General features: G+C 49.3%; 2 long non-coding RNA genes across 11 annotated transcripts; both read left to right on the forward strand.

Annotated features, from left to right (window-relative positions):
• Positions 1-540: 540 nt before the first annotated feature.
• On the forward strand, positions 541-11,062 carry LOC122154523. Of its 6 annotated transcripts, XR_006166494.1 has the most exons (7): positions 543-715; positions 1,573-1,793; positions 5,320-5,432; positions 6,950-7,102; positions 8,292-8,582; positions 9,563-9,784; positions 10,112-11,062. It is a non-coding gene; the product is annotated as an uncharacterized LOC122154523 (long non-coding RNA). The 6 variants fall into 6 exon arrangements; XR_006166495.1 differs by having other exon boundaries at positions 541-715; positions 1,558-1,793; positions 6,950-8,582; XR_006166490.1 differs by having other exon boundaries at positions 541-715; positions 6,950-8,582.
• A 666-nt stretch (positions 11,063-11,728) lies between these two features.
• On the forward strand, positions 11,729-22,300 carry LOC122154476. Of its 5 annotated transcripts, none has more exons than XR_006166402.1 (6): positions 11,729-11,914; positions 12,754-12,989; positions 16,552-16,664; positions 18,182-18,334; positions 19,519-21,021; positions 21,349-22,300. It is a non-coding gene; the product is annotated as an uncharacterized LOC122154476 (long non-coding RNA). The 5 variants fall into 5 exon arrangements; XR_006166399.1 differs by having other exon boundaries at positions 12,769-12,989; XR_006166404.1 differs by having other exon boundaries at positions 12,809-12,989.
• Positions 22,301-22,693: the final 393 nt, after the last annotated feature.

Raw genomic sequence — 22,693 nt, forward strand, 5'->3', positions numbered from 1 at the left:
CGTTGGGTTACGGTTCGTGATCCTCGGCGTGACGTGATTTCTAACGGACAGAAACCCCACGGACCAGCAGAGCAATGCCGCCTTGCTTTGTGACTCCCAGAGAACATCTTGCGGCGAGGTGAGGTTTTGGGTCGCAGCGGCGATGCTGCGAAGTATGGCAGTATTCCCTCAAAAAGGGCCCGAGGCACAGGCAGCACAGACTGAGGTGGGACAGGGCTGGCCCACAGCCACTCTGGTGATGTGTGGCAGGACCTGGGGTGAGCCTGAGACCCCCCTTCTCTGTCAGCGCGACACAACCCACAAACGCCATTTGGGGCTCGCCCCCTCACGAAACTCGTCTATGCTAGCGGACCACATATCCCAGCATGCAATGCTGTCCCGCCAGGAGACGGGCGCGGAAAGGACTACAACTCCCAGCGGGCATCGCGCCTCGCTGCCCGCCTCCCCGGAGCGGCGGGGTGGGCGGCGCTGCACGCTGGGATCTGTAGTCCAGCCGGACGTCGGTCACACACGGTGCCTCCCTTCCTCCGCCCCCCCCTCCCCCCGGTTTGACACCCCCTCCCGCCCCGCTCCGCCCTCCTCCCCGCCCCGCCGGTTGTCCCTCCGTAAACGGAAGCCGAGGAGGGACGAAGGAGCCGGGGAGGAGGTTGGAGCAGCGCGATGGGGGACTCCAAAGTGAAGGTGGCGGTGCGCGTCCGCCCCACGAACCGGCGAGGTGAGACTTTCCTCCCTCAGTGACACTCCCCCGCTCCCCGGCGCTGGTGTGAGGGGAGCGGGCCCGAGGGGCAGAGCGGGGCGGGAGGCCGGGGGGTGCCGGTCCTCATGGGTGTCTGTAGGGGCAGGTGTGGGTGTCGAGGTGCGCGTGACCCGTCGCGGGGGCGTGTTTATAGGTGTATGTGTCGGGGGGGGGTGGGGGGGAAGTGTGTATAGGTATATTTATTTATTAATTAATCTTTATGAAGATCTTAGTTTTGTCATTTAGACGTAAGGTATTTTCACACTCTCTTGTATAGTCAGTTTTTCCCTTATTTGTGCTGGCTTCTATGTAGCAAAGGGCAAAGACAAAAATCACTGTAAGGCAACAAACTTTGGCAGAGGGCTATTCTGCAGAAAATCTGGTGACGAAAAGAAATAGTGAAAGAAGTATACTGAAAATCTGTGAAACTAATGCAGAAAGTGAGGATAGGCAGCAATATATTAAAAATAGTATTTCACATTCCCTGGTACTATGAGAAATGCAAAATGAAACAGTAGCTATTAGCTTGGCATGTCAAAAAAGGCCAGTTGTAAGGTGCTTACTTAAGAAATGTTGTAGGAGATAGAGTGTGCGGCAAATCGGTTTGCGATGTTACAGCAGGGAGTGAATTCAAAAGCGATTTCAGGCAAGAGGGAGCTGGAACATTTCTGGGGACCAGTAGCACTAACAGTGGCAGAAGCAATGGTGAAGAATTTACAGGATTTCAGCACAGAGCAGGAAAACTAAAACAGATTCCGATAAAATGCCAGGGCAGTTTACTGGGAAGGATGTTTCTACTTTAGAGAGCTCATTTTTGCCAGTTTGTAAATTCATAGCGGCCGAGAGTCATGAATGCCTCACAACTGGTGACTGCAGAGCTAGAAAATGGAATGACAACAGCTCAGCAGCCGCTTTAGAGACAGCCAGCGTGGCTTCGCCGAGGGCAAATCGTGCCCGACTAATCCAGCGGCCTTCCATGATGGAGTGACGGCATTAGAGGACGAGGGAAGAGCTACGGATGTCACCTGCCTGGAGGACGTCAGTGAGGCACGGACAGGTTCTGGATAAATGGCTTTTAATGGAAAAACTGAGAACAAAACACGCACTACCAAAGCTACTACATCGTCAACACACCCTCCCCCCCCCCAAACCCACCCGTTCCCCGCAACAGGCCCAGTCCCACCCCCCGCCCCAGCACTGGCTGCAGGGGCCTTGCGCTTGCCGCCATTTTCTGGCCGGGAGCCATTTTGCCGCTTCTTCTCCGCTCGCTTCTCTCCCCTCGCTTCTCCGCTCGCTTCTCCCTCGCTTCTCCGCTCGCTTCTCCCCTCGCTTCTCCTCTCGCTCTTCTCCCCTCGCTTCTCCCGGCTGGTGTCGTGCCGGGACACACTGCCCTGAGGGGGTGGCAGGTCTGTCCCCACGTCCTGCCGTGGATCCTCAGCCCTCATCCTGATGGGAGTTAAGTGCTCCCTGCTCAGGGTGGCTTTGGAGGCCTTGGGGACACGAGTCATTGGGGAGCATCTTCTCGGGCAGCCACAGCGAGCTGATCCTGCGCTGGGGGATGGAGCCACTAGTGCCACCGGTGTCCACGGGCACGGGGACGCTGCTGGAATCGTCCCGGCTGATCCCCCCCTTGCCCCCAGGGAGCAATCCAAGTGCCTCATAGCCTCTTCCAGCAGCACCACCTCAGGCAGCACAACGTCACCGGCTGGAATCACCCCGGGGTCCCTGATGGCTTGGACGTGGAGGGCAGCAGAGTGGCTGGGGGAGATGTTACCACCCAGGGGGGTGCCCTCATCCATGGGACATCACTCGCCAGGGAGATGTCACATCCTGGGAGGATGTCCTCATCCATGGGGACATCACTCGCCAGGGAGATGTCACATCCTGGGAGGATGTCCTCATCCATGGGGACATCACTCGCCAGGGAGATGTCAACACCTGGGAGGATGTCCTCATCCATGGGGACATCACTCGCCAGGGAGATGTCACATCCTGGAGGATGTCCTCATCCATGGGGACATCACTCGCCAGGGAGATGTCAACACCTGGGAGGATGTCCTCATCCATGGGGACATCACTCGCCAGGGAGATGTCAACACCTGGGAGGATGTCCTTAACCATGGGGATATTGTTGCCTGGGTGGCTGCCACTGCCTGGGGGTGCCGCCAGCGGTTGGCTCTGCTGGACAGGCCATGGTGCGTGTACTGTCCCTCGACGTGGTGGTGGCTGCGGAGGGACGGTGGCAGCACTGGACGGGCGGCTGAGGCGCTGCTCTGCCCTGACAGTTGTGGGGCAGGACAGCTCAGCTTGGCTCTGGGGGGCCCATTGCTCTGCCCAGGCCGGGGGGAGCCGCAGCCCGGGGGTCCCCACAGGCAGCGCCTGGCGGAAGCAACGCTGTGGCCGGTGACAAAGGTGGCAGCTGGAGGCAGGTTGTGCTCGTCCACTCCGAGTGGGAGACATGGGGGTTGAAGCAGCTGCTGCTTGGAGCCATCTGCAGACCTGCAGAGGTGAGAGGGAGATGTGCAGGGGTGAGGACCTGGAGGAATCTCCTGGGGCACCCCCTGAGCCAGCCCTGAGCACAGACATCCCCCTGCTCTGTGCCGGGTGAGTGGGGAGCTTGTGGCAGGGACGATTGTCCATGTGGTGGTGAAATGGGAGAGATGGCTCCAAGATTGGGGAATTATCTATAAATTATATTTACTGGGCAGGTTGATCCTGACGAGAGACATGAGCACTCACTGGTGATCACATCCCAAGCCGGGACGGAGGGCGCATGAGGGGACTGAGAAGGAGAAGGGAGAGGCGCAACGGAGAAAGGGCTCTGAATTTCCCCAGAGCGAGTCCCGGGGCTGTCGGGTCAGGGTTAGTCTCACTCTCTGGTGTAGAAGGTTTTGGGGAAGAGGAATGGCTGCAGTAGCTGGCCCATCGGAGGAGCCCCAGGGCCGCACAGTGTGTGCTGCAGAGCTGGCAGTGCCATGGTCACTTCTGTCCTGTGGATTCTGTTTGAGTGTTGCCTGGCAAGGAATGTTGGGGCTCCCCGTGTTCTGTCCCGCCCCCAGTAGCTTTGACTGCTCTTCATGCAGAGGGAAAGGTTAACAAAAGAGTTGAGTTAAGAGTTATGGTCAATGGCTCAATGTCCAGGGGAGAACCAGTAAGGAGTGGTGTCCTAAAGTGGTTTGTACTGGACGTCTAGTACTATTTCATGTCTTCACCAATGACATAGACAGTGGGATTGAGTGCACCCTCATCAAATTAGTGAATGACAACCAAATGAGTGGTGCAGTTGCCTCACCTGAGGGAAGGCATGCCTTCCAGAGGGACCTGGACAAGCTTAAGAATGGGCCCATGTGAACCTCTTGGAGATCAACAAGGCCAAATGCAAGGTCCTGCACATGGGTCAGGGCAATCCCCAGTAACATACAGGCTGGGGATGAGTGGATTGAGAGCAGCCCACAGAGAAGGACTTGGGAGTACTGGTGGATGAAAAGCTGGACATGACCCGGCAATGTCTGCTCGCAGCCCAGAAAAGCCACCCGTGTTCTGGGCTGCAGCCAAGCAGGGGGGGGCAGGGGCCAGGGAGGGATTCTCCCCCTCTGCTGCGCTCTGGGGAGACCCCCCTGCAGTGCTGGGCCAGCCTGGGGCCCCTGACATCAGAAGGACACTGACCTGCTTGAGCAGGGCCAGAGGAGGCCACAGAAATAATCAGAGGGATTAAACACCTTTCCCATGATGAAAGGTTTGGGGTGGTTCAGCCTGGAGAAGGGAAAGCTCTTGGGGAGACCTTATTGCCGCCTTTCAGTACTTAAAGGGGGCTTATAAGAAAGATGCAGAGAGACATTTTAATAGGGTCTGTTGCAAGAGGACAAGGAGCAACAGTTTTAAACTGAAAGGGGGTAGATTTCGATTAGATGTAAGGAAGAAATTCTTTACTGTGAGGGCAGTGAGGCGCTGGCACAAGTTGCCCAGAGCAGCTGTGGCTGCCCCCTCCCTGGAAGGGTTCAAGGCCAGGTTGGACGGGGCTGGGAGCCCCCTGGGCTGGGGGAAGGGGGCCCTGCCCGGGGCAGGGGGGTTGGGACTGGGTGATCTCTGAGGTCCCTTCCAACCCAAACCACTCTATGATTGAATGACATTTTTGTTCTGGAGCAACTTTCTGCAGACGTAATTTTTTGATCCCGCATGTGATGAATATTAGGAGCAACAGTGTGGCTGTGAAGCTGACTGTGGAAGAGCCTCTTAAGAGACATCTCCTCAAGGCAAGCGGGAGGCCGTATGCTGTACAATGCAGCTCTGGGCAAGAGGATGTCTCTGCAAAGAGATGGGCCTTTGAGCTGAGGGGTGTTGGAAGAGGTGGCTTGGTATTTCTGGCAGCTACACACTGCTCCTTGCTTCTCTGGTTGCGATGGCCTTGTGCTGTGCAACAAGCTCTCCTTCATGCTCTTCACTCGTAATAACGTGGTTCTTTGCCTTTCTGAAAACTCAGAAAACTTACCGGCACAAACCCGATGCTCCTTCCCATCCCAGTTATTCGCAATCGGGAGAGGTATTCCCAAATTTTAAGAGAAAATATTTTTGTGTTTTCTTAGTTTTGCAGGCATCCATGAGTGAAGGACCAGAGTACCTCAATCTGTCCCTTCAACAATCCTTCCCCGCTCCATGTTTTCAATTGGAAACCGCACCAGTGAGCTCCTAAATCCAGGTATCATGTACACCAGTGAAGTGGAGGTCTGGAAGCAGAGACAGAAGCAAGGTCTAAGTATCAGAGCTGGGCTTCATTTTCCCAGTAAGCAGACCCAGACCTCAGCTTGAGTTCCCTCTTTATAACACATTGAGATATGGATAGGTACCTTAGGGAACATCTAATGTCAATGCTCACCCATACAGAAATACCACGGGGACTTTTGATTTAGGAGCCAAACTGGTTTGTTTGTTCAATGGGCACGTTTCCAGCAGAGGCCCATGACACCAGCTTTTAGCAGTACACTCCCAACACTTGACATTTATTAAAGCCACAGCTCAGTGAGTGAGGTAATTACCTGGGCATTTCCATTTTCATTTCTAGTAAGTCCAAATTAAAGTCCAAATAAAGTACATTTTTAGCCCTTCGGCAAAGATTACTCCTTTTTTTTTTTTTTTGAACACTTTCCTTCAGGTAGTTAACCATTCATAATACCCATCAATAACCGCTTAGCTGAAGGTATTAGGGTTTAGGGTTACGTAGACAGTAGTAGTCAAAATGCTGTTTCATTCTTTTTGTCACATAATCTTTACTGTATGATAAGCACTACGTAGTAGGCACAAAGCAAAAAGGAGGCCCCCGGTATTTACTTCTCTCTGATAACCCGTGCTAATGAGTTTGCTGCCATTTTAGCTGAAATATGGATAAAAGAAATCCCATCTCGTGTCCTAACGAGCGCAAGCCCTGAGCGTAGACAAACCCTGGGAAGGGCCACATAAGGGTTGTGGCAAGATCAGTGGAAATCCTCTGCCCAAATTCAGGGTGCCAGGACCACATCTGTGTCTCCATGCTTGGCTGCAGCATTTTAGGAGCCATGGGAGAGTTGCCAGCACCCCTTTGCTCTCCCACTTTCACCCCAAAGGAGCTGGTCCAGGGGAATGGGTGCCACCAGGCAATGGGTGCTCATGCTGCGAGGGCGGGTAGAAGTCCTTGCTTGTCCCCAGCTCTTTCCTTAAAAGCAGCAGGGGAAAATCAATAAATAAGGAAGGACAGGAAAGGGGACCATTACAATTAGACCTGATTTTATTTTGCTCCGTAGCCACCGGTCACTCTTGCCTATAGAGTCAGAAAGGAATTTTTGGTCGTCGCTGATAAAATCCCATTTCATCCATAAATTCTACAGCTCCCGGCACTGACAGCAGCATCCCCATTTATCAAAATTTCCCAAGTTTCAACATCAAATTACCAACTCGTTAAATCTGGGGGTATCTGGAGCTGGCAATTTAGCCTGCGGTGTTATTTGCTAAACATAGGCAAAACACATTAGGGTTTTTTTATTATTATTATTATTATTATTATTAGTGTAAATGCAGCTGGATAATTTAGATCTGGGTTTGGATTAGGATCTTGGCCAGTGTCTGTCGGTGTCTGGATTACCAGGACATGCTCTGAAGCTGTACAGCTTCTGGGGAAGAGGGAAGGTGAAGAAGAGACAAGGTGTGGATGGGCAGAAAAGCAAAAAAATGTGGCTTTTGCAGGCGGCGCCTCTGCAGAAGTGGAGCAAAACCAACATGATTCAGCAGATGAAGCTGTAAAATATTCCAACCTTTGAAGTCAAGGCAGTTCAGCCCTGACCATTCATGTATCTCAGAAGTACTAGGAGATAAACGCGGGAAACATTACACAGCTCGGTAAATATGCGTTCATCAGAGTACCCGTAATTGCCATTGTGTTGGGATTTTTGCTTTTATAGAACTACAAACTTGTCTTACAACTGCTAGAAACGCTCTCCCGCTAATTTTGTATTTTTCAAGTTCTTCAGAGATTCTCCATTTTCTCCAAAGACAGAAAATCTATTTTCCTTTCAAACAAAGGAAATCCAGTGTGGAGTCTTTACCTGAGGAAAGAACCTCTCAAAGAAAATGTAACACGGCTGGTAAAACCAGTTGCTCTGAAACACTCTGTATCAGCAAACTGAACAGCTGATAAGAATAATAGAAATTTTTAGTCAATGAGAAAATACTCATCAGGAACCTCATCCTACCAGCACAAAATTTGCTAATATTGCCTGGCCTTGCGTTGCTGCCAGAAGTATGAATTTGTACTGAAATCCCACTGTATGGGAGAAGCACCCCAGCCAAAGTGTAAGAAATTTCACTGCTATAAACAGGGCACATATGGGGTTTATGGAGACATCGGGGTCTGGCTATTGATTTGTGCTTTCCTCTGGGTAATACATGTCCTATAATGCCATGAGATTTATGACCAGGACTTTGAACTCTGGAATAACTTTTAAAAAGAGGGGGCTGTCTATAAAAAGTGTGGTTCGGGTTTTAATCTGTTATAATCTAGTGCCGCAAGAAGACTTCGAGAGTTCATTTATTTGGCCGTGAATACTTTTCACACTGAGACTAGGAGGCCACACTCAAATACCTTCAAAAGTTCATGCCAGGATCAGTGAAATTCAGAGTCACGAATGACCCAGGGAACAATCAATCCTTTGATTATAGGAAGTTCCTATTAAAATAATGGAGCACAGAAAGTGCCTTGCTAAAATGAATGTGAGTCTCCCAAACCTGTACATTTGCGCAAAGTGTTGGCTGAGAAATTTCAGCAATTCCTTTTAAAAAAAAAAAAAACAAACAAACAACAAAAAACAAAAAGCAGACAACATTTTGATATCAAGCAGAGTTTTGACAACTGATTTGGATAAATTGAATTTCTCTTTTATCCAGATTTCTTGACCTGTTCTTAATACCAATTTCCCTTGGTGCTTGCTTTCTTGATTATAGTTGAAAGAAATTTATAACAAATCTATCTTCTGTTTTCGCTTCTACGTACCTATAAATTTCTACTACATTTATATATTTGTATCTCCAGACTGAAAAGCAAGATAAACCTGAAGGCAAACTTATCGTACCAGAATAAAACTCTTTACTCCTGGGACTGGCCAAAACAACAATCTATGAAAAATGCAAAACAGCAACAGGTCTTGTTTTTAAACTGTTTCGCAAAATATTTTTGTGCTGAGAACCTGATCACTGAAGATGCTAAAGTGCTGCTGGCTGCCCTGAATGCCTCCCAGTCTCTGACTGGGACTGTCCCAGTTGGTGCTCAGCTTCTTGCAGAAGTGGACCCCTTAAGAGTTTGCATACAACTAACTAAACACTAGTAAGATCCTCTGTTTTAGTTTTCCAACACCTGAATGATTTATGGGCAGAAAGTAGGTCTACTGCAAATTCATAATTGATGCGTCTCTTTTGATACGCAGTCTAACAAATGAAAAAAAATATTTAAAATACAATTGATTTGTTACTTGTTATGGACTGGAAGAAGACTTCCAAAAGACTGTCATGTTTTCTGGCTTGCCCTGAGATACAGTTCTATCTAGAAGATCCGAGATCCAAACCATTCATACCTTCACCTAAACAAAACAAAAGCCATCTTCTTCCCTTGGGTCCTGGTGATACACACACCCCAGCCATCCCAGTTATGTGGGACACATTAAACTGTTTTGACTTGGTTACTTCTAAACAAAACCAATGAAATTCAGTTGCTTATAAAAAAATGAGACGGAGGCCCTCTTTTTCTCTCCTCCACATCACTGCTTTAATCCCTGCTATGACCAGGTGGGTGTAGCAATAACTGTAGCTCCTCAACCTGATGAAAATAGTGTTGCATTCAGAAATTCGATAAATGAATGGGAGGGACAAGTAATGCTTCCCCCCCCCCCCCCCCCCCCCCCGGATGTTTTGTTAATTAAATTAGCATTTAAATAGCCAGAGCTAATCTGGGAAGTCAGGCCCTCATTACAGTAACTAGGAAGGGGGAAAAGAGCTGCAGACAATGCCCTACAAGATGGGGTTAAGTTGGCGTTTCACAAACTATTTGCCCAGCCTGTCCCTCCCAAGTGAAAGCTGCCACCCCCCCACCCCACCCCCCTTTCCTCCCAGAATAATTAGCATGTTCCAGTGCTGTGAATGGAAACAATATCCTCCCTCCAAGCTGTGCCCCTCCAGGGAGATGCTTCCCACAGATTGTGAAACTCTGAGCCAGGGAAAGGGCTTGCCGAGGAATTCACAGTGGGGTAATTACACTGAGGTAGCTTGTGCCCGGTGCAAGATAAGTTGCATTACTGTAATTCATTGCAGGAGGCAGGGGCTCGCATAAAGGAAATGTCCAGAGGCAAGACTGCAGAGCCATGAGAAGTCATCGCCTTCCCAGAGCCCCGATAAAACCCGACGTTGAAGCTGAGGATGGTTCTTTGGCCTCCGAGGATGTCTCCGTCTTCAGAGAAGTTTGCAGAACGTAGCAACGATCACGTGCGAATCTGGTTTCTCTTTGGCAATTAGAATGGAAGAAAGGTTGAAAGGGTGAGTTTTCAGATTTTAAAATAAATTCTTCATCCCAAGTAGAAAACTGAAGCAAAGCTTGCAAGAATTGGATGCTTTCACTTGTTATTGTCCATGTATATGGCACTTAAAACATGCTGGCCCCTCTTTCTATCAAATGAAAAGCTGGTCTGCAATCCTTTCCCCACAAGATTTACTATTTAATTTTACATATAACAGAGAGACCAATGATAACTAATATCAGAGGAGAAGATGCAGGAGGAAGGGCTGGATTTGGGTGACACCTGCTATCCCCAGCAGTATGCACATCTGGCAGGTTTCATCCCACTTATTTAAATCGTATTCCAGGTGACTCAACAGAAAAAACATCACCCTCCACTTGCGGCTCATCATGCCCAGCTGTAAAGCGGGGATTATATTTACCTCCATTGCAAAGTACTCGGTTTCAGAAGACGTTGGTGCGGTTTGCTGAGGCCCCGGCTGGAAAATACCACAAGAAGTTCAAAGCCCGGTTTCATCCTGTAATTGGATCCTCAAGTCCACAAGTGCAAGAACCAACTGTGCGGGCTGACAGCAGGTCCTCCCTCTTCCAACAAGAACCCCACCACAACACGGGGCTGTGGGGCTGAGCTGCAAGCGTGGCATACCCAGGAGCTGCTACTTTCTGCTGCTATGCACAAAAAAATGTTGTTTAAAGCTTTTGCCACCCTGTTTGATCTGACCTGCTGTTATTTTTTCTTTCTTTTTTTTTTTTTTTAACTCTAAGACATCTTCTTAACTCTCATGCTCACTTGGGATGCTCTTAAGAACATGGACTTTAATCCCAGTGTTACTTAAATACCAATTTAATATTTGTTTTCTCTCTGCCTTGACAAGATATTCCTCAGGTCAAGCAGGCATGAAATGATAGATATTGAGTGCAATTCTTCTGGGCAAGAAGAGCTACCTTCTAAGATCTTATCTCAAAACCACTTGGAAATGTGTTCTTTATTTATTTATGCCATAAAATCTCATTCGATGTTGAAGGCCCAAAGGATTACAATTCTGAATTGTTGGTTTGCTGTTTTGTTTTCTTTTTTTTTTCCCCCCGTCCTTGCTGAAATCTGGCCTTTCAAAATAACACAGAGAGAATCTTTGTTTTGATCTAAAATAGCAGCTGCAAGGGCTTTTAAATGACCATTTAAATGAGATTTCTTTTTTGCATCTTCGCATTATAGTTTCATTCTCGGTCTCTGAGATCAGTAGCTGCGGTTGAGCAGCCGAGCCGTCTAATGGGAATAAATTGTAATATTGTTCCAACTGTCTCCGATTATTACTGTTGAGCTCTATTAATGAACCGCCTTCATTAAGCAAACTGCAAAGTGTGTTGACGGCGGCGTATCAGAGGTTGCTCTGCGAAGCCAGACCCAGCCATCATCTAACCCCACGGTCTTTACGTTGGGTTACGGTTCGTGATCCTCGGCGTGACGTGATTTCTAACGGACAGAAACCCCACGGACCAGCAGAGCAATGCCGCCTTGCTTTGTGACTCCCAGAGAACATCTTGCGGCGAGGTGAGGTTTTGGGTCGCAGCGGCGATGCTGCGAAGTATGGCAGTATTCCCTCAAAAAGGGCCCGAGGCACAGGCAGCACAGACTGAGGTGGGACAGGGCTGGCCCACAGCCACTCTGGTGATGTGTGGCAGGACCTGGGGTGAGCCTGAGACCCCCCTTCTCTGTCAGCGCGACACAACCCACAAACGCCATTTGGGGCTCGCCCCCTCACGAAACTCGTCTATGCTAGCGGACCACATATCCCAGCATGCAATGCTGTCCCGCCAGGAGACGGGCGCGGAAAGGACTACAACTCCCAGCGGGCATCGCGCCTCGCTGCCCGCCTCCCCGGAGCGGCGGGGTGGGCGGCGCTGCACGCTGGGATCTGTAGTCCAGCCGGACGTCGGTCACACACGGTGCCTCCCTTCCTCCGCCCCCCCCCTCCCCCCGGTTTGACACCCCCTCCCGCCCCGCTCCGCCCTCCTCCCCGCCCCGCCGGTTGTCCCTCCGTAAACGGAAGCCGAGGAGGGACGAAGGAGCCGGGGAGGAGGTTGGAGCAGCGCGATGGGGGACTCCAAAGTGAAGGTGGCGGTGCGCGTCCGCCCCACGAACCGGCGAGGTGAGACTTTCCTCCCTCAGTGACACTCCCCCGCTCCCCGGCGCTGGTGTGAGGGGAGCGGGCCCGAGGGGCAGAGCGGGGCGGGAGGCCGGGGGGCCGGTCCTCATGGGTGTCTGTAGGGGCAGGTGTGGGTGTCGAGGTGCGCGTGACCCGTCGCGGGGGCGTGTTTATAGGTGTATGTGTCGGGGGGGGTGGGGGGGAAGTGTGTATAGGTATATTTATTTATTAATTAATCTTTATGAAGATCTTAGTTTTGTCATTTAGACGTAAGGTATTTTCACACTCTCTTGTATAGTCAGTTTTTCCCTTATTTGTGCTGGCTTCTATGTAGCAAAGGGCAAAGACAAAAATCACTGTAAGGCAACAAACTTTGGCAGAGGGCTATTCTGCAGAAAATCTGGTGACGAAAAGAAATAGTGAAAGAAGTATACTGAAAATCTGTGAAACTAATGCAGAAAGTGAGGATAGGCAGCAATATATTAAAAATAGTATTTCACATTCCCTGGTACTATGAGAAATGCAAAATGAAACAGTAGCTATTAGCTTGGCATGTCAAAAAAGGCCAGTTGTAAGGTGCTTACTTAAGAAATGTTGTAGGAGATAGAGTGTGCGGCAAATCGGTTTGCGATGTTACAGCAGGGAGTGAATTCAAAAGCGATTTCAGGCAAGAGGGAGCTGGAACATTTCTGGGGACCAGTAGCACTAACAGTGGCAGAAGCAATGGTGAAGAATTTACAGGATTTCAGCACAGAGCAGGAAAACTAAAACAGATTCCGATAAAATGCCAGGGCAGTTTACTGGGAAGGATGTTTCTACTTTAGAGAGCTCATTTTTGCCAGTTTGTAAATTCATAGCGGCCGAGAGTCATGAATGCCTCACAACTGGTGACTGCAGAGCTAGAAAATGGAATGACAACAGCTCAGCAGCCGCTTTAGAGACAGCCAGCGTGGCTTCGCCGAGGGCAAATCGTGCCCGACTAATCCAGCGGCCTTCCATGATGGAGTGACGGCATTAGAGGACGAGGGAAGAGCTACGGATGTCACCTGCCTGGAGGACGTCAGTGAGGCACGGACAGGTTCTGGATAAATGGCTTTTAATGGAAAAACTGAGAACAAAACACGCACTACCAAAGCTACTACATCGTCAACACACCCTCCCCCTCCCCAAACCCACCCGTTCCCCGCAACAGGCCCAGTCCCACCCCCCGCCCCAGCACTGGCTGCAGGGGCCTTGCGCTTGCCGCCATTTTCTGGCCGGGAGCCATTTTGCCGCTTCTCCGCTCGCTTCTCCGCTCGCTTCTCCTTCTCCCTCGCTTCTCCCCTCGCTTCTCCGCTCGCTTCTCCGCTCGCTTCTCCGCTCGCTTCTCCCTCGCTTCTCCTCTCGCTTCTCCCTCGCTTCTCCCGGCTGGTGTCGTGCCGGGACACACTGCCCTGAGGGGTGGCAGGTCTGTCCCCACGTCCTGCCGTGGATCCTCAGCCCTCATCCTGATGGGAGTTAAGTGCTCCCTGCTCAGGGTGGCTTTGGAGGCCTTGGGGACACGAGTCATTGGGGAGCATCTTCTCGGGCAGCCACAGCGAGCTGATCCTGCGCTGGGGGATGGAGCCACTAGTGCCACCGGTGTCCACGGGCACGGGGACGCTGCTGGAATCGTCCCGGCTGATCCCCCCCTTGCCCCCAGGGAGCAATCCAAGTGCCTCATAGCCTCTTCCAGCAGCACCACCTCAGGCAGCACAACGTCACCGGCTGGAATCACCCCGGGGTCCCTGATGGCTTGGACGTGGAGGGCAGCAGAGTGGCTGGGGGAGATGTTACCACCCAGGGGGGTGCCCTCATCCATGGGGACATCACTCGCCAGGGAGATGTCACATCCTGGGAGGATGTCCTCATCCATGGGGACATCACTCGCCAGGGAGATGTCACATCCTGGGAGGATGTCCTCATCCATGGGGACATCACTCGCCAGGGAGATGTCAACACCTGGGAGGATGTCCTCATCCATGGGGACATCACTCGCCAGGGAGATGTCACATCCTGGGAGGATGTCCTCATCCATGGGGACATCACTCGCCAGGGAGATGTCAACACCTGGGAGGATGTCCTCATCCATGGGGACATCACTCGCCAGGGAGATGTCAACACCTGGGAGGATGTCCTTAACCATGGGGATATTGTTGCCTGGGTGGCTGCCACTGCCTGGGGGTGCCGCCAGCGGTTGGCTCTGCTGGACAGGCCATGGTGCGTGTACTGTCCCTCGACGTGGTGGTGGCTGCGGAGGGACGGTGGCAGCACTGGACGGGCTGAGGCCGCTGCTCTGCCCTGACAGTTGTGGGGCAGGACAGCTCAGCTTGGCTCTGGGGGGCCCATTGCTCTGCCCAGGCCGGGGGGAGCCGCAGCCCGGGGGTCCCCACAGGGCAGCGCCTGGCCGGGAAGCAACGCTGTGGCCGGTGACAAAGGTGGCAGCTGGAGGCAGGTTGGTGCTCGTCCACTCCGAGTGGGAGACATGGGGGTTGAAGCAGCTGCTGCTTGGAGCCATCTGCAGACCTGCAGAGGTGAGAGGGAGATGTGCAGGGGTGAGGACCTGGAGGAATCTCCTGGGGCACCCCCTGAGCCAGCCCTGAGCACAGACATCCCCCTGCTCTGTGCCGGGTGAGTGGGGAGCTTGTGGCAGGGACGATTGTCCATGTGGTGGTGAAATGGGAGAGATGGCTCCAAGAGATTGGGGAATTATCTATAAATTATATTTACTGGGCAGGTTGATCCTGACAGAGAGACATGAGCACTCACTGGTGATCACATCCCAAGCCGGGACAGGAGGGCGCATGAGGGGACTGAGAAGGAGAAGGGAGAGGCGCAACGGAGAAAGGGCTCTGAATTTCCCCAGAGCGAGTCCCGGGGCTGTCGGGGTCAGGGTTAGTCCTCACCTCTGGTGTAGAAGGTTTTGGGGAAGAGGAATGGCTGCAGTAGCTGGGCCATCGGAGGAGCCCCAGGGCCGCACAGTGTGTGCTGCAGAGCTGGCAGTGCCATGGTCACTTCTGTCCTGTGGATTCTGTTTGAGTGTTGCCTGGCAAGGAATGTTGGGGCTCCCCGTGTTCTGTCCCGCCCCCAGTAGCTTTGACTGCTCTTCATGCAGAGGGAAAGGGTTAACAAAAGAGTTGAGTTAAGAGTTATGGTCAATGGCTCAATGTCCAGGGGGGAAACCAGTAAGGAGTGGTGTCCCTAAAGGGTTTGTACTGGGACCAGTACTATTTCATGTCTTCACCAATGACATAGACAGTGGGATTGAGTGCACCCTCATCAAATTAGTGAATGACACCAAACTGAGTGGTGCAGTTGCCTCACCTGAGGGAAGGCATGCCTTCCAGAGGGACCTGGACAAGCTTAAGAAGTGGGGCCCATGTGAACCTCTTGGAGATCAACAAGGCCAAATGCAAGGTCCTGCACATGGGTCAGGGCAATCCCCAGTAACAATACAGGCTGGGGGATGAGTGGATTGAGAGCAGCCCCACAGAGAAGGACTTGGGAGTACTGGTGGATGAAAAGCTGGACATGACCCGGCAATGTCTGCTCGCAGCCCAGAAAGCCACCCGTGTTCTGGGCTGCAGCCAGAGCAGGGGGGGCAGCAGGGCCAGGGAGGGGATTCTCCCCCTCTGCTGCGCTCTGGGGAGACCCCCCTGCAGTGCTGGGGCCAGCCTGGGGCCCCTGACATCAGAAGGACACTGACCTGCTTGAGCAGGGCCAGAGGAGGCCACAGAAATAATCAGAGGGATTAAACACCTTTCCCATGATGAAAGGTTTGGGGTGGTTCAGCCTGGAGAAGGGAAAGCTCTTGGGGAGACCTTATTGCCGCCTTTCAGTACTTAAAGGGGGCTTATAAGAAAGATGCAGAGAGACATTTTAATAGGGTCTGTTGCAAGAGGACAAGGAGCAACAGTTTTAAACTGAAAGGGGGTAGATTTCGATTAGATGTAAGGAAGAAATTCTTTACTGTGAGGGCAGTGAGGCGCTGGCACAAGTTGCCCAGAGCAGCTGTGGCTGCCCCCTCCCTGGAAGGGTTCAAGGCCAGGTTGGACGGGGCTGGGAGCCCCCTGGGCTGGGGGAAGGGGGCCCTGCCCGGGGCAGGGGGGTTGGACTGGGTGATCTCTGAGGTCCCTTCCAACCCAAACCACTCTATGATTGAATGACATTTTTGTTCTGGAGCAACTTTCTGCAGACGTAATTTTTTGATCCCGCATGTGATGAATATTAGGAGCAACAGTGTGGCTGTGAAGCTGACTGTGGAAGAGCCTCTTAAGAGACATCTCCTCAAGGCAAGCGGGAGGCCGTATGCTGTACAATGCAGCTCTGGGCAAGAGGATGTCTCTGCAAAGAGATGGGCCTTTGAGCTGAGGGGTGTTGGAAGAGGTGGCTTGGTATTTCTGGCAGCTACACACTGCTCCTTGCTTCTCTGGTTGCGATGGCCTTGTGCTGTGCAACAAGCTCTCCTTCATGCTCTTCACTCGTAATAACGTGGTTCTTTGCCTTTCTGAAAACTCAGAAAACTTACCGGCACAAACCCGATGCTCCTTCCCATCCCAGTTATTCGCAATCGGGAGAGGTATTCCCAAATTTTAAGAGAAAATATTTTTGTGTTTTCTTAGTTTTGCAGGCATCCATGAGTGAAGGACCAGAGTACCTCAATCTGTCCCTTCAACAATCCTTCCCCGCTCCATGTTTTCAATTGGAAACCGCACCAGTGAGCTCCTAAATCCAGGTATCATGTACACCAGTGAAGTGGAGGTCTGGAAGCAGAGACAGAAGCAAGGTCTAAGTATCAGAGCTGGGCTTCATTTTCCCAGTAAGCAGACCCAGACCTCAGCTTGAGTTCCCTCTTTATAACACATTGAGATATGGATAGGTACCTTAGGGAACATCTAATGTCAATGCTCACCCATACAGAAATACCACGGGGACTTTTGATTTAGGAGCCAAACTGGTTGGTTTGTTCAATGGGCACGTTTCCAGCAGAGGCCCATGACGCCAGCTTTTAGCAGTACACTCCCAACACTTGACATTTATTAAAGCCACAGCTCAGTGAGTGAGGTAATTACCTGGGCATTTCCATTTTCATTTCTAGTAAGTCCAAATTAAAGTCCAAATAAAGTACATTTTTAGCCCTTCGGCAAAGATTACTCCTTTTTTTTTTTTTTTGAACACTTTCCTTCAGGTAGTTAACCATTCATAATACCCATCAATAACCGCTTAGCTGAAGGTATTAGGGTTTAGGGTTACATAGACAGTAGTAGTCAAAATGCTGTTTCATTCTTTTTGTCACATAATCTTTACTGTATGATAAGCACTACGTAGTAGGCACAAAGCAAAAAGGAGGCCCCCGGTATTTACTTCTCTCTGATAACCCGTGCTAATGAGTTTGCTGCCATTTTAGCTGAAATATGGATAAAAGAAATCCCATCTCGTGTCCTAACGAGCGCAAGCCCTGAGCGTAGACAAACCCTGGGAAGGGCCACATAAGGGTTGTGGCAAGATCAGTGGAAATCCTCTGCCCAAATTCAGGGTGCCAGGACCACATCTGTGTCTCCATGCTTGGCTGCAGCATTTTAGGAGCCATGGGAGAGTTGCCAGCACCCCTTTGCTCTCCCACTTTCACCCCAAAGGAGCTGGTCCAGGGGAATGGGTGCCACCAGGCAATGGGTGCTCATGCTGCGAGGGCGGGTAGAAGTCCTTGCTTGTCCCCAGCTCTTTCCTTAAAAGCAGCAGGGGAAAATCAATAAATAAGGAAGGACAGGAAAGGGGACCATTACAATTAGACCTGATTTTATTTTGCTCCGTAGCCACCGGGTGTCACTCTTGCCTATAGAGTCAGAAAGGAATTTTTGGTCGTCGCTGATAAAATCCCATTTCATCCATAAATTCTACAGCTCCCGGCACTGACAGCAGCATCCCCATTTATCAAAATTTCCCAAGTTTCAACATCAAATTACCAACTCGTTAAATCTGGGGGTATCTGGAGCTGGCAATTTAGCCTGCGGTGTTATTTGCTAAACATAGGCAAAACACATTAGGGTTTTTTAATTATTATTATTATTATTATTAGTGTAAATGCAGCTGGATAATTTAGATCTGGGTTTGGATTAGGATCTTGGCCAGTGTCTGTCGGTGTCTGGATTACCAGGACATGCTCTGAAGCTGTACAGCTTCTGGGGAAGAGGGAAGGTGAAGAAGAGACAAGGTGTGGATGGGCAGAAAAGCAAAAAAATGTGGCTTTTGCAGGCGGCGCCTCTGCAGAAGTGGAGCAAAACCAACATGATTCAGCAGATGAAGCTGTAAAATATTCCAACCTTTGAAGTCAAGGCAGTTCAGCCCTGACCATTCATGTATCTCAGAAGTACTAGGAGATAAACGCGGGAAACATTACACAGCTCGGTAAATATGCGTTCATCAGAGTACCCGTAATTGCCATTGTGTTGGGATTTTTGCTTTTATAGAACTACAAACTTGTCTTACAACTGCTAGAAACGCTCTCCCGCTAATTTTGTATTTTTCAAGTTCTTCAGAGATTCTCCATTTTCTCCAAAGACAGAAAATCTATTTCCTTTCAAACAAAGGAAATCCAGTGTCGAGTCTTTACCTGAGGAAAGAACCTCTCAAAGAAAATGTAACACGGCTGGTAAAACCAGTTGCTCTGAAACACTCTGTATCAGCAAACTGAACAGCTGATAAGAATAATAGAAATTTTTAGTCAATGAGAAAATACTCATCAGGAACCTCATCCTACCAGCACAAAATTTGCTAATATTGCCTGGCCTTGCGTTGCTGCCAGAAGTATGAATTTGTACTGAAATCCCACTGTATGGGAGAAGCACCCCAGCCAAAGTGTAAGAAATTTCACTGCTATAAACAGATATGGGGTTTATGGAGACATCGGGGTCTGGCTATTGATTTGTGCTTTCCTCTGGGTAATACATGTCCTATAATGCCATGAGATTTATGACCAGGACTTTGAACTCTGGAATAACTTTTAAAAAGAGGGGGCTGTCTATAAAAAGTGTGGTTCGGGTTTTAATCTGTTATAATCTAGTGCCGCAAGAAGACTTCGAGAGTTCATTTATTTGGCCGTGAATACTTTTCACACTGAGACTAGGAGGCCACACTCAAATACCTTCAAAAGTTCATGCCAGGATCAGTGAAATTCAGAGTCACGAATGACCCAGGGAACAATCATCCTTTGATTATAGGAAGTTCCTATTAAAATAATGGAGCACAGAAAGTGCCTTGCTAAAATGAATGTGAGTCTCCCAAACCTGTACATTTGCGCAAAGTGTTGGCTGAGAAATTTCAGCAATTCCTTTTAAAAAAAAAAAAAAAACAAACAAACAACAAAAAACAAAAAGCAGACAACATTTTGATATCAAGCAGAGTTTTGACAACTGATTTGGATAAATTGAATTTCTCTTTTATCCAGATTTCTTGACCTGTTCTTAATACCAATTTCCCTTGGTGCTTGCTTTCTTGATTATAGTTGAAAGAAATTTATAACAAATCTATCTTCTGTTTTCGCTTCTACGTACCTATAAATTTCTACTACATTTATATATTTGTATCTCCAGACTGAAAAGCAAGATAAACCTGAAGGCAAACTTATCGTACCAGAATAAAACTCTTTACTCCTGGGACTGGCCAAAACAACAATCTATGAAAAATGCAAAACAGCAACAGGTCTTGTTTTTAAACTGTTTCGCAAAATATTTTTGTGCTGAGAACCTGATCACTGAAGATGCTAAAGTGCTGCTGGCTGCCCTGAATGCCTCCCAGTCTCTGACTGGGACTGTCCCAGTTGGTGCTCAGCTTCTTGCAGAAGTGGACCCCTTAAGAGTTTGCATACAACTAACTAAACACTAGTAAGATCCTCTGTTTTAGTTTTCCAACACCTGAATGATTTATGGGCAGAAAGTAGGTCTACTGCAAATTCATAATTGATGCGTCTCTTTTGATACGCAGTCTAACAAATGAAAAAAAATATTTAAAATACAATTGATTTGTTACTTGTTATGGACTGGAAGAAGACTTCCAAAAGACTGTCATGTTTTCTGGCTTGCCCTGAGATACAGTTCTATCTAGAAGATCCGAGATCCAAACCATTCATACCTTCACCTAAACAAAAACAAAAGCCATCTTCTTCCCTTGGGTCCTGGTGATACACACACCCCAGCCATCCCAGTTATGTGGGACACATTAAACTGTTTTGACTTGGTTACTTCTAAACAAAACCAATGAAATTCAGTTTGCTTATAAAAAAAATGAGACGGAGGCCCTCTTTTTCTCTCCTCCACATCACTGCTTTAATCCCTGCTATGACCAGGTGGGTGTAGCAATAACTGTAGCTCCTCAACCTGATGAAAATAGTGTTGCATTCAGAAATTCGATAAATGAATGGGAGGGACAAGTAATGCTTCCCCCCCCCCCCCCCCCCCCCCCCCCCCGGATGTTTTGTTAATTAAATTAGCATTTAAATAGCCAGAGCTAATCTGGGAAGTCAGGCCCTCATTACAGTAACTAGGAAGGGGGAAAAGAGCTGCAGACAATGCCCTACAAGATGGGGTTAAGTTGGCGTTTCACAAACTATTTGCCCAGCCTGTCCCTCCCAAGTGAAAGCTGCCACCCCCCCCACCCCACCCCCCCTTTCCTCCCAGAATAATTAGCATGTTCCAGTGCTGTGAATGGAAACAATATCCTCCCTCCAAGCTGTGCCCCTCCAGGGAGATGCTTCCCACAGATTGTGAAACTCTGAGCCAGGGAAAGGGCTTGCCGAGGAATTCACAGTGGGGTAATTACACTGAGGTAGCTTGTGCCCGGTGCAAGATAAGTTGCATTACTGTAATTCATTGCAGGAGGCAGGGGCTCGCATAAAGGAAATGTCCAGAGGCAAGACTGCAGAGCCATGAGAAGTCATCGCCTTCCCAGAGCCCCGATAAAACCCGACGTTGAAGCTGAGGATGGTTCTTTGGCCTCCGAGGATGTCTCCGTCTTCAGAGAAGTTTGCAGAACGTAGCAACGATCACGTGCGAATCTGGTTTCTCTTTGGCAATTAGAATGGAAGAAAGGTTGAAAGGGTGAGTTTTCAGATTTTAAAATAAATTCTTCATCCCAAGTAGAAAACTGAAGCAAAGCTTGCAAGAATTGGATGCTTTCACTTGTTATTGTCCATGTATATGGCACTTAAAACATGCTGGCCCCTCTTTCTATCAAATGAAAAGCTGGTCTGCAATCCTTTCCCCACAAGATTTACTATTTAATTTTACATATAACAGAGAGACCAATGATAACTAATATCAGAGGAGAAGATGCAGGAGGAAGGGCTGGATTTGGGTGACACCTGCTATCCCCAGCAGTATGCACATCTGGCAGGTTTCATCCCACTTATTTAAATCGTATTCCAGGTGACTCAACAGAAAAAACATCACCCTCCACTTGCGGCTCATCATGCCCAGCTGTAAAGCGGGGATTATATTTACCTCCATTGCAAAGTACTCGGTTTCAGAAGACGTTGGTGCGGTTTGCTGAGGCCCCGGCTGGAAAATACCACAAGAAGTTCAAAGCCCGGTTCATCCTGTAATTGGATCCTCAAGTCCACAAGTGCAAGAACCAACTGTGCGGGCTGACAGCAGGTCCTCCCCTCTTCCAACAAGAACCCCACCACAACACGGGGCTGTGGGGCTGAGCTGCAAGCGTGGCATACCCAGGAGCTGCTACTTTCTGCTGCTATGCACAAAAAAATGTTGTTTAAAGCTTTTGCCACCCTGTTTGATCTGACCTGCTGTTATTTTTTCTTTCTTTTTTTTTTTTTAACTCTAAGACATCTTCTTAACTCTCATGCTCACTTGGGATGCTCTTAAGAACATGGACTTTAATCCCAGTGTTACTTAAATACCAATTTAATATTTGTTTTCTCTCTGCCTTGACAAGATATTCCTCAGGTCAAGCAGGCATGAAATGATAGATATTGAGTGCAATTCTTCTGGGCAAGAAGAGCTACCTTCTAAAATCTTATCTCAAAACCACTTGGAAATGTGTTATTTATTTATTTATGCCATAAAATCTCATTCGATGTTGAAGGCCCAAAGGATTACAATTCTGAATTGGTTGGTTTGCTGTTTTGTTTTCTTTTTTTTTTTCCCCCCGTCCTTGCTGAAATCTGGCCTTTCAAAATAACACAGAGAGAATCTTTGTTTTGATCTAAAATAGCAGCTGCAAGGGCTTTTAAATGACCATTTAAATGAGATTTCTTTTTTTGCATCTTCGCATTATAGTTTCATTCTCGGTCTCTGAGATCAGTAGCTGCGGTTGAGCAGCCGAGCCGTCTAATGGGAATAAATTGTAATATTGTTCCAACTGTCTCCGATTATTACTGTTGAGCTCTATTAATGAACCGCCTTCATTAAGCAAACTGCAAAGTGTGTTGACGGCGGCGTATCAGAGGTTGCTCTGCGAAGCCAGACCCAGCCATCATCTAACCCCACGGTCTTTACGTTGGGTTACGGTTCGTGATCCTCGGCGTGACGTGATTTCTAACGGACAGAAACCCCACGGACCAGCAGAGCAATGCCGCCTTGCTTTGTGACTCCCAGAGAACATCTTGCGGCGAGGTGAGGTTTTGGGTCGCAGCGGCGATGCTGCGAAGTATGGCAGTATTCCCTCAAAAAGGGCCCGAGGCACAGGCAGCACAGACTGAGGTGGGACAGGGCTGGCCCACAGCCACTCTGGTGATGTGTGGCAGGACCTGGG

This window comes from Tyto alba, unplaced genomic scaffold (assembly GCF_018691265.1).
Source record: "Tyto alba isolate M040663 unplaced genomic scaffold, T.alba_DEE_v4.0 Super-Scaffold_40, whole genome shotgun sequence".
Taxonomy (NCBI): Eukaryota; Metazoa; Chordata; class Aves; order Strigiformes; family Tytonidae; genus Tyto; species Tyto alba.